At 40.7% G+C, this 17,006-nt stretch overlaps 1 long non-coding RNA gene across 4 annotated transcripts in view; it reads left to right on the forward strand.

Moving 5' to 3' along the window:
• Positions 1 to 17,006, forward strand: part of LOC111955387 (uncharacterized) — a 40,529-nt gene that overhangs the window by 11,906 nt on the left and 11,617 nt on the right. For all 4 annotated transcript variants that reach the window (XR_002876110.2, XR_002876111.2, XR_002876113.2 and 1 more), the window contains exon 2: positions 11,936 to 12,024. This is a non-coding gene — a long non-coding RNA (uncharacterized lncRNA). The remainder of the gene's footprint in view (positions 1 to 11,935; positions 12,025 to 17,006) is intronic.

Below are 17,006 nucleotides of genomic sequence, written 5' to 3' on the forward strand. Positions count from 1 at the left end.
CTGACTTGATGTACAGGGAGAACACTGTAAGAACGGCCCATGTGTTGAATTCTGTCGCTGTACATTTCAAAAGTGCTAAACAAATAGTTATATTGACTAACGTTACTTCCGTCCTAGCTAGCTCATTGTCTTAATCGAGATTACGGATTGCCTCTTATCCGCTTGTCGTCCCCTTATGCCATAGTTTTGTGCATCTCAATTGTCATTAGAAACCACATTTGTTTAAGCAAGTCAGCCATATCAGCTGACTTGTTTTTTTTTTAAAGGCAGTAAATAAGGCTGAATGAACTGTTTCGCTGCCTGACAAGGCTCCGCTGATAGCCAGTGGTAASATGTTGGGACTGCTATTGGGACAGCTTTATGTGGGCCCAAACAGTTTGTGGCCACCATTTGTCACCGTTATAGTGCAATCAATGTATTATTTAGTGTTGTGTTGTGGCTTTGCTGGCATGCATCCCACATAAGAGGCCGTCTACACTCTTTTAAGGTCCTTACTACCTAATAGTGTCTGTTCCAGGTGAGTAGGAGTCAAAATAAGAATACTGGAAGAGATGGAGATTATTATAAATCTAAATTTGAGGCTTGAATGCAAAATAAAGATTTTTATTAAAACATCATGMTGCATAAATGAAAGGTGAAAACAAAACACAAACGTTTCGGCCTCAGGCCATCATCAGTGTAAACGTCAGRACACACACCTGGCTTCTATTTCATGGATAATTCCATGTCACATGATCAAGCATTATCTGGATTATATACAAAATATACAAAAGCGGGCAGAGAACTGTAAGTATAACGTATACGCTGGGAGTCAGGAAGCAGTTGAGTTTAATCATAAGAAAAAGGCAGATCAACAAAACAGGAGAAGCGTTCTGARAACTGAGGCTACTGAGGGTTAAATAAAGGGAGAGTTATCAAGGTAATGATGGGGAGCAGGTGTGCGTAATGATGGTTGCCAGACCGGTTGTTATTCGACTGGTGCCATCGAACACTGGAGCGGGAGTAGGTGTGACAGTAAGAGCATGCATATCTGTTACACATCTCAGTGCAGCCATTTTGGCTGTTTACCATATTATTGTACAAGAACCAACTGTCCTGTGAAATCAGGGTCATGTTAAGTTGACAGAAAATGTTTTCCACAAGGTAGTGTAACTTACTAAACTTGTCACAAAGAAAATATATTTTAGTTTTCTGTTGCAAAACATTTGCCAAGCTGTGCCCTTCTAAACAACCCTGGTGAATGGACTCCATAGCCAATCATCCCAGCAGCAGAGAATGAAAGATATCCTAAAATCAATTACAGTACACATCTACCATACAATATTTCTGTGTAATGCAAAGAAAATTGACTGTAATGTCCCTACGTTGATCAAACTAWTCAAACTGTTCAACCTACTTCTTGACTGTCCTTTTACCCTATAGAGGGAATGTTTGGCGTGACACCTTCCCCATTTTAGGTAACCAGAATACCACAGTATTCGGTCATTGGATTTCAAGCACAGGTCGAGTCACATCCCCACATCTGTTCTCAATTTATTAACATTCCCTCTCGTTTTCCCACATTGTCAAAAGCGCTGAACAAGTCCATTACACAAAGACGTGTCACGTGACAACAGATTCACCTCATTCTCATGAATGCCTCGAAGAGATTGAGCCCACTTTCTCTGTGTCATTTGAATTACATTATCTTCAGTCACTCTAGTTGTGGATATAACATATACAATGGTACACCCTAGAGCACATATATAGTCAGAGCGAAGGCACGCGGGCACATCCGCCCGCGAGAAGTTTTTTACGGCCCTGGGATGATCTTGATTTATTATTGAACGGCCGCAGACCGCAGCAAGCCGAGCCCGCAGATCTTTTACACGCACCAATACTACATTTCCCACAATGCAACGGTGACGCACCGAGCAGTAGGCTGCTTCATTTCAATATTTATTGGCACAGCAGTCGTCAGCATCACAGTAAAATTAACTTTCAGATACCATCAAAAATGGCAAACGGAAGGTGGACACTGAGACCGGGGGTTTCAAACAAGGTGGGAGTCGGAGTATATGTTCACGGAGGTAGCTGGAAAACCTGTGTGTCTTCTGTGTGAGAAAGTGTGGCGGTACTGAAAGAGTATAATCTGAGACGACATTATGAAACGAAACACGCGGACAAAACAAGAATATGGACATGGAAAAGGCTACAAAAGGCAGAGGAATTTTTTCTGTTCAAAAAAGCCAAGCCAATCACAAGGCCAGGCTGCTGTCAAGGCAGTTTTTTTGGCAGAAGAGATCGCTAAATCAGCCCGGCCATTTCGGAGGGGGATTTCATCAAAAACTGCATGATTAAAGTTTGTGACGAAGTTTGCCCAGAAAAAGGCAACTCTTTTTAATGTGAGTCTGAGCAGAAACACCATTGCGAGAGAGTAGACCAGTTTGTCCATCAATCTAAAAGAGCAGCTTGTGAAAAAGGGAAAAGATTTCATTGCATATTCCTTGGCTGTGGATGAGAGCACCGACATTTCTGACATTGCCAGTTGTCAATTTTCATCCGCGGAGTGGACTCCAGCCTAAGCGTGACAGAGGAGTTTTTGCTTTACGTCCTATGCATGGCAAATACGGGGCATGATTTGTATGAAGGGTGTCAAGATGTGTAAATGAGATGGAGCTGCCTTGGGAAAAACTCGTGGGTTTGACAACCGACGGAGCACCTGCGATGTGTGGACACAGGAGCGGACTGGTGGAAGATACGGGAAAAGATGCAAGAGGAAAACGCGACAGGTGAGCTGAAAGCTTATCATTGTATCATACCAGGGCGTTGTGCGGTAAAGCCTTGAAATGGAGCATGTAATGAGCATCATCACGCGCACAGTTAACTTTATCAGAGCCAAAGGTTTGAATCACCGCCAGTTCAAGCATTTCTGACGGAGTTAGAAACGGAGCATGGTGATTTGCCTTATCACACAGAGGTGCGATGGCTAAGCCAGGGAAAGGTGCTTCAAAGATGTTTCGAGCTTCGTGAGGAGATTTGTCTGTTCTTGGACAGCAAAGGGAAAGACACCAAACTCCGAGACGAAATGTTTCTGTGTGAAATGGCTTTTCTGTGTGATTACGAGTCATCTGAATGCAATGAACTTGCAGCTGCAGGGTCGGGATCTGTCATCTCTGATGTAAGTACAGTGAAGGCATTTAAACCAAACTGACTCTGTGGAGACGCAGATGCGGAAAGAAAATTTGAGCACTTTCCAGCTGCCACATGAAAGAGAAGCTCTCTACCAGTGCGTTCCGAGCGCACATTTGGCTGATAAAATAGGTATGCTTGCCGCTGACTTTGACGCCGATTTGCTGACTTTGAAGCACAAAAAGAGGTTGGAACTGCTCGGTAACCATTTGCTGTTGACGTGGAAAGCTCACCACAACCTCAAATGGAGTTGATTGACCTCAATGCAATGATGCACTGAGGGCAAAATGCGGCAGTGGGTGCTGCGGAGTTGCCCGTTTCCTCCCGACACAATGCCCCATGCGCATCCAGGCTGCTCAAACGTTGTCTTATGTTTGGCAGCACATACCTGTGTGAACAACTGTTCTTTGATGACCTGAACAAAACATCACACAGAGTCGACTTACTGCTGAACACCTCCACTCAATTCTGAGGATTTCCTCAGCTCAGAGCCTTACCCCGAACATTGATGAACTTGTGGAAAAGATGGGACACACCAAGTATCACCTCAACCTCAAAAAGTGACCATTACTGTGCAATCACATATTTAGATTTTTACTCAGTTCAAGTTTAAAAGTTAAAGTTTAATATTTGTTTCACTGCATGTTCTTCTCCTAAACAAAGTGTTGTTTTTGATTAATAAATTTTTGCACTTTTTTTATTGTATTTCAATCCAATTATATTTTAAAAATATTTCAGTTGAGTGGATGATAGAAAATTGCTATTATTGTTTTTTTGAAGTAAATTTAGCCCCTTTTGCTAAAATAGAAATATAGGCTACTGATGGTGCCTTGAATACCGGTTTCTTTCATTTAATGTTCATGTTATGGGGATTTTTAATAAGGAAATTTGTCTTTTGTGTCTGTTGAAAATTTAAAGATTACTGACAGAGCCATAAGAAATATTGCTTTATTTATCTGATCATATTGGAATATATTTGTTAGTTTTCAGTAGGTTCAATTAGGTTCACTGGACTATATGCGTCATTAAAATTTTTTCAATGAACATTCGAACAGTCCGGCCCTCGGCTTGTAGCTAAATTTTTTATTTGGCCCTCCGTCCATTTGACTTTGACACCTGCCCTAGAGGGAACAAATGATGATGCACTGACTAACATCCAGGTTAAACACATTGGTTGAGTCAATTTTGTTTCCACGTTATTTCATTAAATTGCGTTGCATTGACGTCTGTGCCTAGTGGGTCGATTGACCAACCATTATCATGGATAAACAACTGATTTATGTGACTATGACTTCAGTCATGCATTCAATGACATGATGTTTGGGAGTTAAGTCTGATACAACCCAATTGTTTTGTAATTACTTTATTCAGGATGTTCTTCATCAGAGGAACTAAGCAAATACCTACACATGACGTTTAGAGTATGAGCAATGTACTCTGGATAATGTTGGTACATATTTACCTGTCTGACACCATTGATGAGGCTTGAGGCAGTCCGAGGTGAGGCTTCTGCCCATTCTCCTACACAGTGCGTTCTGGTTGGTGGCCCTGTTACGGACAGTTGTCAGGCCCAATCTGGTACAATTGTTGTGGGGAAGTCAAACTGGAGAAAATGGCTCTCTGTACACTCTTCCTTGAGACACTGTCACTTAGCTATATGCCTATATGTAAGAAATACAAATCATTACAAGGAATGATACAGAACTGTGTATACACGCGTAGGTCATGTGCCTAGATATCGGTTATTGTGATGTTTTTTTTGTTTTGTAAAGACAGCACAGTCAACCATTTGTAATCACTGCACCTCCACCACAGGTCAGTTCACTCCTGTGACTTTCTATTTACGGAATACAACTCAATCTTCACCTGCTAGTTGTATCTATCCACATGCAATACCTTGAACTGAACAAATTGGATCCAACGTGTACACTTTAGAATAATGGAGGATGACCGAAGGACTTRATGGATTACCTGTTGCATAATCAACTGACTGAATCACTTTGCCTCAAAACATTATTTGAGAAATTCACAAGAAAGCTGTTGCAAAGTTGTCAAGAATATAAAAAAACAGTCATAAGAACTGGTGACACAGTTACCCAACTCCAGTCCTCGAGTACCCCCAACAGAACACATTTTTGTTGTAGCTCCAGACAAGCACACATGATTCTACTTGTCAAATAATTATCAAGCCCTCAATCAGGTGTTTTTGTCTCGGGCTACAACTAAAATGTGTGCTGTTGAGGTTACTCGAGGACCAGAGTAGGGAAACACTGGCCTTGAAGGTGCTAAAAGTGCTTGTTTTCCTCAGAGGTTGTCACTAGCTATGTTTCCATTAACTTGTCCAGTAATTTTTTATTTTGTTTGGCATTTGGAAATGTGGCATAGAAATAGATGCAATAATTGCCTGATACGGTGCATTTCCATTAAACTGRCGTGTGTCGATAAAAACGGCTGTACGTAATAATGTCACACCAAAAAAAAAATAACATAGTGTAGGATAAAAATGAAATGGTTTAATGTTTCCATTATCCATTTAGGCAAATGAATTGTGCATTAATAAATTGGCGACAATTTGGTTGTTGATCATTAATAGACAGCCAGTTTCAGTTCTTGCCATAGATTGTCAAGTCGATTTAAATCAAAACTGTAAGWYGGCCACTCAAGAACATTCAACGTCGTCGTGGTTAGCAACTCGTGTAGATTTGGCCTTGTGATTTAGATTATTGTCCAGCTCAAAGTTGAATTRGTCTCCCAGTGCCTGTTGGAAAGCAGACTGAACCAGGTTTTCTTGCAAGATTTTACCTGTGCTTAGCTGTATTCCATWKATTTTTTTKCTAAAAAARGCCRTWGTCCTTGCCGATGACAAGCATCCCCATAACATGATGCAGCCACCACCATGCATGAAATTATGAAGAGTGGTACTCAGTGATGTGTTGTGTTGGATTTGCCAAAATTAACGCTTTATATCCAGAAAAAAACATTCATTTATTTGCCATTTTTTGCAGCAATATTTAAGTGCCTTAAACCTTTACTTAATATCCATCCCGGATCCGGGATCCTCCTCATCAAAAAAGCTGACTAGCATAGRCTAGCCTAACGGGACAGGGATATCATATAATATAATTTTCATGAAATCACAWGTCCAATACAGCAAATGAAAGAAACATCTTGTGAATCCAGCCATCATTTCCGATTTTTTAAATGTTTTACAGCGAAAACACTATGTATTTCTATTAGCTAACCACAATAGCCAAAGACTCAACCGCATATTTTCACCATGTTTCTACCGCATAGGTAGCTATCACAAAACCGACCAAATAGAGATCTAATTAGTCACTAGCCAAGAAACAACTTCATCAGATGACAGTCTTATAACATGTTATACAATAAATTTATGTTTTGTTCGAAAATGTGCATATTTGAGGTATAAATCATAGTTTTACATTGCAGCTACCATCAKAAATATCACCAAAGCAGCCAGAATAATTACAGAGAGCAACGTGAAATACCTAAATACTCATCATAAAACATTTCTGAAAAATACATGGTGTACAGCAAATGAAAGATAAACATCTTGTGAATCCAGCCAATATTTCAGATTTTAAGTGTTTTACAGCGGAAACACAATATAGCATTATATTAGCTTACCACAATAGCCAAACACACAAACACATTTATTCACCGCATAGATAGCATTCGCAAAAACCAGCAAAATATATAAAATTAATCACTAACCTTGAACAACTTCATCAGATGACAGTCTTATAACATCAGGTTATACAATACACTTATGTTTTGTTCGAAAATGTGCATATTTAGAGCTGCAAACCGTGGTTATACATTGTGAAAATGTAGCAACATTTCCCCAGAATGTCAGGAGCTATTTTGGACACTCACCTAATCTGACCAAAGAACTCATCATAAACTTTACTAAAAAATACATGTTGTACAGCAAATGAAAGATGCACTGGTTCTTAATGCAACCGCCGTGTTAGATTTTTAAAAATAACTTTACCATAACAAACAGCTTGCGTTATTGCGAGACAGCGCCCGCCAAAACGGCGGAGAATAGAAATAACATTTTCCACAGAAATACGAAATAACATCATAAATTGTTCTTACTTTTGCTGAGCTTCCATCAGAATCTTGTACAAGGAGTCCTTGGTCCAGAATAAATRGTTGTTTGGTTTMAGAATGTCCTTTTCTCCTGTCGAATTAGCAACCTTAGCTAGCCATGTGGCGAGAACATGCCCATTTTCTCTTGCCGCAAAGAACAGAAAATTCCYAAAGTCCCAATAAACGTTGAATAATCTGATAAAACTTGGTTGAAAAAACATACCATACGATGMTATTATCACATGTATCAAATAAAATCAGAGCCGGAGATATTAGCCGTGTATACCGAACGCTTATCAGAAGACAATGTCGACGTACTTCGCYCGCCAGAGAAGACAAAGAKATTTCCAGACCTGTCACTCCAAAAGCTCTTGTTCGGCCTCAGATCAAGCTAGACACCCCATTCCACCTTCCACTGCCTGTTGACATCTAGTGGAAGGCGTTTGAAGTGCATGCATATCGATAAATATAAGGCAATTGAATAGGCAGGCCCTGGAACAGAGCATCATTTTCAGATTTTTCACTTCCTGTATGGAAGTTTGCTGCAAAATGAGTTCTGTTTTACTCACAGATATAATTCAAACAGTTTTAGAAACTTGAGTGTTTTCTATCCAATAGTAATATGCATATTGTATGATCTAGAATAGAGTACGAGGCAGTTTAATTTGGGCACGATTTTTTCCAAAGTGAAAACAGCGCCCCCCTATTGACAAGAAGTTGCTTAACAGGATGCATGTTTTGGAGAAAATAAATATTCTGTACAGGCTTCCTTTTCACTCTGTCTGGTTAGTATTGTGGAATAACTGCAATGTTGTTGAAATCTCTTAGCAGTTTCCTTCCTCTCCTGCAACTAAGTTAAAAAGGACACCTGTATCTTTGTAGTGACTGGATGTATCATGGGCAGATTGGCCGTCTGGCAATTCTGGCAAATGCCAAAAGGGCCGGACCATCTTTTACTGGGGTGGGCTTTTCGAAAATCACATAAAAAAAAAATTATATATATATATACAGTACCAGTCAAAAGTTTGGACACACCTACTCATTCAAGGGTTTTTCTTTATTTTTACTATTTTCTACATTGTAGAATAATAGTGAAGACGTCAAAACTATGAAATAACACATATGGAATCATGTAGTAACCAAAACGGTGTTAAACAAATCAAAATATATTTTAGATTTTAGATTCTTCAAAGTAGCCACGCTTTGTCTTGATGACAGCTTTGTACACTCATGGTATTCTCTGGAGAAGCGTGCTGAGATCAATGGACAAGATAAATATTTTGCGTCCCTGCCTTTGACAAAGCGGCATCAGCGCTCACCTAAAAAGCCCATAATAATGCCACTGTTTGAGAGAAATTGTTCTTGTTTTTGGCCAGAATTTTGCGAGATTTTATGTGCTGTTGGAGGTGCYTCTTGGTCAGTTTAGCCATAGGCGGACGGTTTTCTGATTGGCTGAGCTGAGGTGGTGCAAATTCACACTCAAAGTCAAATGCACATTATCAGCGAGAGTGATGGTGCTTTCAATACAAATGGGAACTACAAGGTCAAATCATGACAACAGTGATCTTCAGGATGGAAAGTCGGAGCTCTAGAAAGAGGCACGAGATTCTGAGTTGGAATTCTGAGTTGGACGACCGAATGTTGTATTTATTTATTTATTTATTTTCCCCCCCAGTCAGAGCTTGTTTATTTCCGAGTTCCCAGGAGTCTTGAACGCACTGCAGTTGGAAATCTGAGATTTCCCAGTTCCCAGTTGATTTGAACGTGGCATGTGACCCGCTCTTACTCTCTGTCACTCAGTCGAAACAGAAAAACGGAAAGGTGATGCCATAAAAAAGGGCTCTTGAGGGCTACGTTGTTAAGTGTGAAATTACCCTACTTATTTGCTAAAAGTTCTGGTTCTGCTGGTCCAAGTGCTGGTTCTGTGATAAATGACAGATCAGCTGCTGTGGTGCTGTTGAGATAGGAAGTAAACAGAGAAAGACACACTCACGCACACTGACACAAGTCATGTAGCATASCAGTGGCGTGTATTCATGAATGCCAARGGAAGCTGTATATTGTATGAAATGTATTTCATACCTACTACAGTAGGCTAATTAGGGAAGGGGGATTCYGGGAAATATTTAGACACTAGGCTACTTCCAATATAGCCTAACAYGATGTTAGATTGGCTTTAATAACACATAGCTAAGGCAATAGACATCTACTAGATATTTATACAGTGCTTTTTACTAAACACAAGTCATCATGTATTTAAATAAAGGTCAATGTATTTTAATTGTCTGTCTCTTCAGCCAAGTGAGTGCATTTATGAGCTGTAGTAACAAGTGATTCTGGTGTTGGATTACATTACATAGTCACTGCCACTGAAGGCTGGAATGTCCGCCTATCTCCCGTTTATTTCATTCTCTGAAAGACCCATCACTTCTTGGCAGAAAGATACGCATACGGGAGCAGCATTGTCAAACGAAGCACAACACTGTAAATCTATCCGCATCCACATAAACTAGTCCCAGCATTGTTCTTTGACAAACCCAAAAGGTTGTATACTGAATTCAATAGAAGAAAACAGAGAGAGAGGGAGACTGCCAGTTGCTTAATTTAGCAATTGACTGTATTATACAGCCCAGACATTAAGGTCTCGTTCTCTTTCTTTCATTGAATTATATGTAGCCTAATATTGAAACATGGTTTCCATGTGTTTGATGTCATTCCATTCACTCCGTTCCAGGCATTATTATGAGCCGTCTCCTCAGCAGCCTCCACTGCCTTCCAAAGTCTAATTAATAACTTCACCATGCTCAAAGGGATATTTGGTGTCTGCTTTTTTGTTGTTGTACACATCTAACAATTGGTGCCCTTTGCAAGGTGTTGGAAAACCTCCCTGGTCTTTGTGGTTGAATCTGTGCTTGAAATTCATTACTCGATTGAGGGACCTTACAGATAATTGTATATGTGGGGTACAGAGATGGGGTAGTCACTAAAAAATAATGTTAACCACTATTATTGAACTCAGAATGAGTCCATGCAACTTATTATGTGATTTGTTAAGCACATTGTTACTTATTTAGGCTTGCCATAACAACGCGGTTAAATACTTCATTTGTAAAAAATTCTAAAAACGACATTTCACTTTGACATTATGGGGTATTGTGTTTAGATCAGGGACACAATTTKCTTTCCTCTACCTTATGATAGGTATGACAGTTATGACAGCTACCGTTTAGCTCAAATTCTGAACATTTATTTWAAAAAATTGTGGCTTTGTTAATACAGAAGCATCTTTGTACCATGACAACTCCATACACATGCCATAACGGTATTGACTAAACATTAACCCATTAGAAATCCAGCCTATTTAGGCCTGTCGTCCATCAGTGTCCTGCTACTGTAATACTCACTTATTAACTGCTAAATATATCCAGTCATGGAGCACAAATACTAAGTACATACTAAACACCACTAAAGTCAAGGTCATGTTGTTTGGTAGACAGGACCCTGCTTGATACTGCTCTACAGTATCATTCTCTGCAGCACTTAACCTAACTACAAGCTAAGATCAAGTCTAAGACTTTTTCACTCCCTCCAAACTGACAAAGTTCATAGAAGCTTCTTTTTTGCTCATTTAAAAAAAAAGATCATTATATTAGTCCTATGTCATAATAATATCAATAACAGAATATTGACATACATTAACTTCAAGTGTATGATTTTTGAAATTGCATGACTAAGTACACATTTTGTTTTTAAGTACATCATTTCACCAGTTGTTTATCTGAATGATTGTGTCCAGTCTAAATGAGAGCACTGCAATCCAGCTCTTTCAAGTGCAATGTGTCAAGTTGACATATGGCAAGCATCCACAATGCCACAATTTCCCATCTGCTCAGCATGACTAGATGGAAGTTAGCACATGGAGTTTCTCTAATCAGCATTTGGAGACGGCCAAGGAACGGACCCCCGCATAAACTCAAGGTTTTATCAACATTTAGATAACCTTCATAACTGGGAGTGAACTGCCGATCTAAGAATGTTATGGCTAGGATCATTCACAAGTGGAATGAGTTAGAATACCCTTTCCACTGACCTGACATCAGTTCATTCCAGTACAGCCAAGATTAGAACCATTTACTGATGATACATCACACCCAGCTTTAAACTTGTTGGGAACCTGCCTGAAAGAAGCACACCAATCTCTGCCAAGCGGTTTACCTCTTTTGGCATGAATAAGAGAACCAGCTAGTACCAAGCCATGGGGTACCGACATAGCTCCTGCCATATGACATGGAGAGGGGTCAATCTGCCATCTAGGACAGCAAACCAGGAGAGTGAAGAGCCTAAGACAGGTGTACCCAAACTTTTGTGCTTTGAGGTTTCTGTTGATTTGCGACCGACCATAAGGGTTTGGTATTTTATTAGGATCCCCATTAGCTATTGCAAAAGTAAGATGGTGCCGGAGGAGATGGCAGACGTTTTACGTGCCCCCAGCCGATTGTTTTTTTATTTGCATTGTTTGTAACTTATTTTGTAACTTATTTTGTACATAATTTTGCCGCTACCGTCTCTWATGACTGAAAATAACTTCTAGACATCAGGACTGTGATTACTCACCACGGATTAACAGAATCCTCTTTTTCCTTTCAAGACGCGAAGGATACACTGCTTCCTCCGGAACAGGCCACGACTGTAACGGCTTTCGTTGGTGGAAGGAGAYGAGGACCAAAATGCAGCGTGGTACGTATCCATAATATAATTTAATCGAGAATGAATACCAAAATAACAAGAGAATAAATGAAAACCGAAACAGTACCGTATGGTGCAAACACTAACACAGGAAACAGGAAACAATCACCCACAAAACACAATGAAAAACAGGCTACCTAAATATGGCTCCCAATCAGACAACTGACACCTGCCTCTGATTGAGAACCATACTAGGCCAAACACATAGAAATACAACGAACAGAACAAGACATAGAAAAACAACATAGAATGCCCACCCCAACTCACGCCCTGACCAAACTAAAATAAAGACATAAAAAAGGAACTACGGTCAGAACGTGACACCGACCCCTGTGATCTGCGTGAAGAAAAGGCGGAGAAAGAGGGGTCAAAGGTCAGGCTGCCTTCTGAGAATTCGTAGGTGATCGAATAATCCCCCACTTCCCTCCATTCTGCTAGAAAACTTGCAAACCTTGGACAATAAAATCGCAGATTTACGCYGAAGATTAAACTACCAACGGGACATAAAAAACTGTAACATCTTATGCTTCACGGAGTCGTGGCTAAACGACGACAACATCAACATACAGCTGGCTGGTTATACGATGTCCCGGCAGGATAGAACAGCGGCGTCTGGTAAGACAAGGGGCGGCGGTCTATGTGTTTTTGTAAACAACAGCTAGTGCACGATATCTAAGGAAGTCTCAAGCTATCGCTCGCCTGAGGTAGAGTATCTCATGATAAACTCTCTCGGTAGATAGTGTAATCTACAGCTTATCTGTATTCTTTGTAGCTGTTTACATACCACCACAGACTGAGGCTGGCACTAAGACAGCATTGAATGAGCTGTATTCCGCCATAAGCAAACAAGAAAACGCTCACCCAGGCAGTTTTCCTAGTAGCCGGGGACTTTAATGCAGGGAAACTTAAATCAGTTTTACCAAATTTCTATCAGCATGTTAAATGTGCAACCAGAGGAAAAAGAACTCTGGACCACCTATACTCCAAACACAGAGACGCATACAAAGCTCTCCCTCGCCCTCCATTTGGAAAATCTGACCATAATTCTATCCTCCTGATTCCTGCTTACAAGCCAAAATTTAAGCAGGAAGCACCAGTCACTAGATCAATAAAAAAGTGGTCAGAGGAAGCAGATGCTAAGCTACAAGACTGTTCACAGGGCCGCAGACAGGTTACCAGGACATGTACTGTGAGCATGCACTGACCAACTGGCAAGTGTCTTCACTGACATTTTCAACCTCTCCCTGTCGGAGTCTGTAATACATGTTTTAAAACTTCTTTGGGATAGGGGGCAGTATTTATCATGTCCGGATGAAAAGCGTGCCCAGAGTAAACTGCCTGCTACTCAAGCCCAGAAGATAGGATATGCATATTATTAGTAGGATAGAACACACTCTGAAGTTTCTAAAACTGTTTGAATGATGTCTGTGAGTATAACAGAACTCATATGGCAGGCGAAAACCTGAGAAAAATCCGACCAGGAAGTGGGAAATCTGAGGTTGGTAGTTTTTCAAGTGATTGCCTATCCAATATACAGTGTAAATGGGGTCAGATTGCACTTCCTAAGGCTTCCACTAGATGTCAACAGTCTTTAGAACGTTGTTTCAGGCTTCTATTGTGAAAGGGGAGAGAATAAGACCAGTCACAGTAGATGGCTCAGCTGAAAGCCTTTAGTTGTTGATCGAGCACGAGCTCCGTTCCCTTTCCTTTCTAATGACAAAGGAATTGTCTGGTTGAAACATTATTGAAGATTTATGATAACATCCAGAAATTGATTATATGCATCGTTTGACATGTTTCTACGACCTGTAATGGAACTTTTTTGACTTTTCGTCTGGACTTTGTGCCCACACCTTGTGCATTTAGATTAGWGAACTAAACGCGCTAACAAAAAGGAGGTATTTGGACATAAAGATGGACTTTATTTTAACAAAACAAACATTTATTGTGGAACTGGGATTCCTGGGAGTGCATTCCGATGAAGATCATCAAAGGTAAGTGAATATTTATAACGCTATTTCTGACTTTTGTTGACTCCACAACATGGCGGGTATCTGTATGGCTTGTTTTGGTGGCTGAGCGCTGTACTCAGATAATCGCATGGTGTGCTTTAGCTGTAAAGCTTTTTTTGAAATCTGACACAGCGGTTGCATTAAGGAGAAGTTTATCTTTAATTGTATGTAAAACACTTGTATCTTTCATCAATGTTTATGATGAGTATTTCTGTAAATTGATGCGGCTCTCTGCAAAATCACCGGATGTTTTGGAGGCAAAACATTACACGCCAATGTAAACTGAGATTTTTGGATATATATATGAACTTTATCGAACAAAACATACATGTATTGTGTAACATGAAGTCCTATGAGTACCATCTGATGAAGATCATCAAAGGTTAGTGATTAATATTATCTCTATTTATGCTTTTTGTGACTCCTCTCTTTGGCTGGAAAATGGCTGTATGTTTTTTTTGTGACTAGGCGCTGTCCTCAGATAATCGCATGGTATGCTTTCGCCGTAAAGCCTTTTGAAATCGGACACTGTGGTTGGATTAACAAGAAGATTATCTTTAAAATGGTGTATAATACTTGTATGTTTGAGGAATTTCTATTATGAGATTTCTGTTTGAATTTGGCGCCCTGCAATTTCACTGGCTGTTGGCGAGGTAGCGTCCCACATATCCCAGAGAGGTTTTAAGCAGACCACCATTGTCCCTGTGCCCAAGATCACTAAGGTAACCTGCCTAAAAGACTACTGACCCATAGCACTCACGTCTGTAGCCATGAAGTGCCTTGAAAAGCTGGTCATGGCTCACATCAACACCATCTTCCCAGAAACGCTAGACCCACTCCAATTTGCATACCGCCCCAACAGATCCACAGATGATGCAATCGCCGTTGCACTCCACACTGCCCTTTCCCACGTGGACAAAAGGAACACATATGTGAGAATGCTATTCATTGACTACAGCTCAGCATTCAACACCATAGTGCCCTCAAAGCTCATCAATAAGCTAAGGTCCCTGGGACTAAACACCTCCCTCTGCAACTGGATCCTGGACTTCCTGACGGGCCGTCCCCAGGCGGTAAGGGTAGTTAACAACACATTCATCACTCTGATCCTCAACACAGGAGCCCCTCAGGGGTGCGTGCTCAGTCCCCTCCTGTACTCCATGTCCACTCATGACTGCACGGTCAGGCACGACTCCAACACCATCATTAAATTTGCTGATGACACAACAGTGGTAGMGCCTGATCACCGACAATGACGAGACAGCCTATCAGAGACCTGGCCGTGTGGTGCTAGGACAACAACCCCTTCAACGTAATCAAGACAAAGAAGATGATTGTGGACTACAGGAAAAAGAGGACCGAGCACGCCCCCATTCTCATCGACGGGACTGCAGTGGAGCAGTTTGAGAGTTTCAAGTTCCTTGGTGTCCACATCACCAACAAACTAACATGGTCCAAGCACACCAAGACAGTCGAGAAGAGGACACGACAAAACCTATTCCCCCTCAGGAGACTGAAAAGATTTGGCATGGATCCTCAAGGTTCTACAGCTGCACCATTGAGAGCATCCAGACTGGTTGCATCACTGCCTGGTATGGCAACTGCTCGGCCTCCGACAGCAAGGCACTACAGAGGGTAATGCGAACAGCCCAGTACATCACTGGGGCCAAGCTTCCTGCCATRCAGGACCTCTTTACCAGGCGGTGTCAGAAGAAGGCCCTAAAAATTGTCAAAGACTCCAGCCACCCTAGTCATAGACTGTTCTCTCTGCTACCAAGTCTAGGTCCTAGAGGCTTCTAAACAGCTTCTACCCCCAAGCCATAAAACTCCTGATCATCTAGTCAAATGGCTACCCAGGCTATTTTCAATGCCCCCCCTTCTTTACACCACTGCTACTCTCTGTTGTCATCTATGTATAGTCACTTTATTAACTCTACCTACATGTACATACTACCTCAACTAACCTGTGCCCCCGCACATTGCCTCTGTATCGGTACCCCCCCTGAATATAGTCTCGCTATTGTTATTTCACTGCTGCTCTTTAATTACTTGTTACTTTTATCTTCTTTTTTTTTAACTGCATTGTTGGTTAGGGGCTTGTAAGTAAGCATTTCACTGTAAGGTCTACACCTGTTGTATTTGGCGCATGTGACTAGTATGATTTGATTTGAAAAGCAGCAGCTACTCTTGCTGGGGTCCACACTTAACATGAAACATGACATAATACAAAACATTAATACACAAGAACAGCTCAAAGACAGAACTACATATATTTTCTTTTCAATGCACACATAGCCTACGTATAAATGCATACACACAAACTATCTAGGTCAAATAGGGGAGAGGTTGTGCCATGAGGTATAGCATTATCTGTTTTTTGAAACCAGGTTTGTTGTTTATTTGTGCAATACAATATGAGATGGAACGGAGTTCCATGCAATAATGGCTCTATATAATACTGAATGCTTTCTTGAATTTGTTCTGGATTTGGGGACTGTGAAAAGACCCCTAGTGGCATGTCTGGTGGGGTAAGTGTGTGTATCAGAGCTGTGTGTAAGTTGAATATGCAAACAATTTGTAATTTTCAACACATGAATGTTTCTTATAAAACGAAGAAGTGATGCAGTCAGTCTCTCCACAACTCTTAGCCAAGAGAGACTGGCATGCATAGCATTTATATCATCCCTCTGATCACAATGAAGAGTAAGACATGTCGCTATGTTCTGGGCCAGCTGCAGCTTAACTTTCATTCAAATCAAATGTTATTCGTCACACACGTGGTTAGCAGATGTTACTGTGAGTGTAGCGAAATGCTTATGCTTCTAGATCCGACAGTGCAAGCGTATCTAACAGGTAATATCTAACAATTCACAACAAAACCTAATATCTAACAACCTAATACACACAATCTAGTAAAGGAATTGAGATGAGAATGTATAAAATATATGGATGAGCAGTGAC

The sequence above is a fragment of the Salvelinus sp. IW2-2015 genome, linkage group LG30 (genome assembly GCF_002910315.2).
Source record: "Salvelinus sp. IW2-2015 linkage group LG30, ASM291031v2, whole genome shotgun sequence".
Classification (NCBI taxonomy): Eukaryota; Metazoa; Chordata; class Actinopteri; order Salmoniformes; family Salmonidae; genus Salvelinus; species Salvelinus sp. IW2-2015.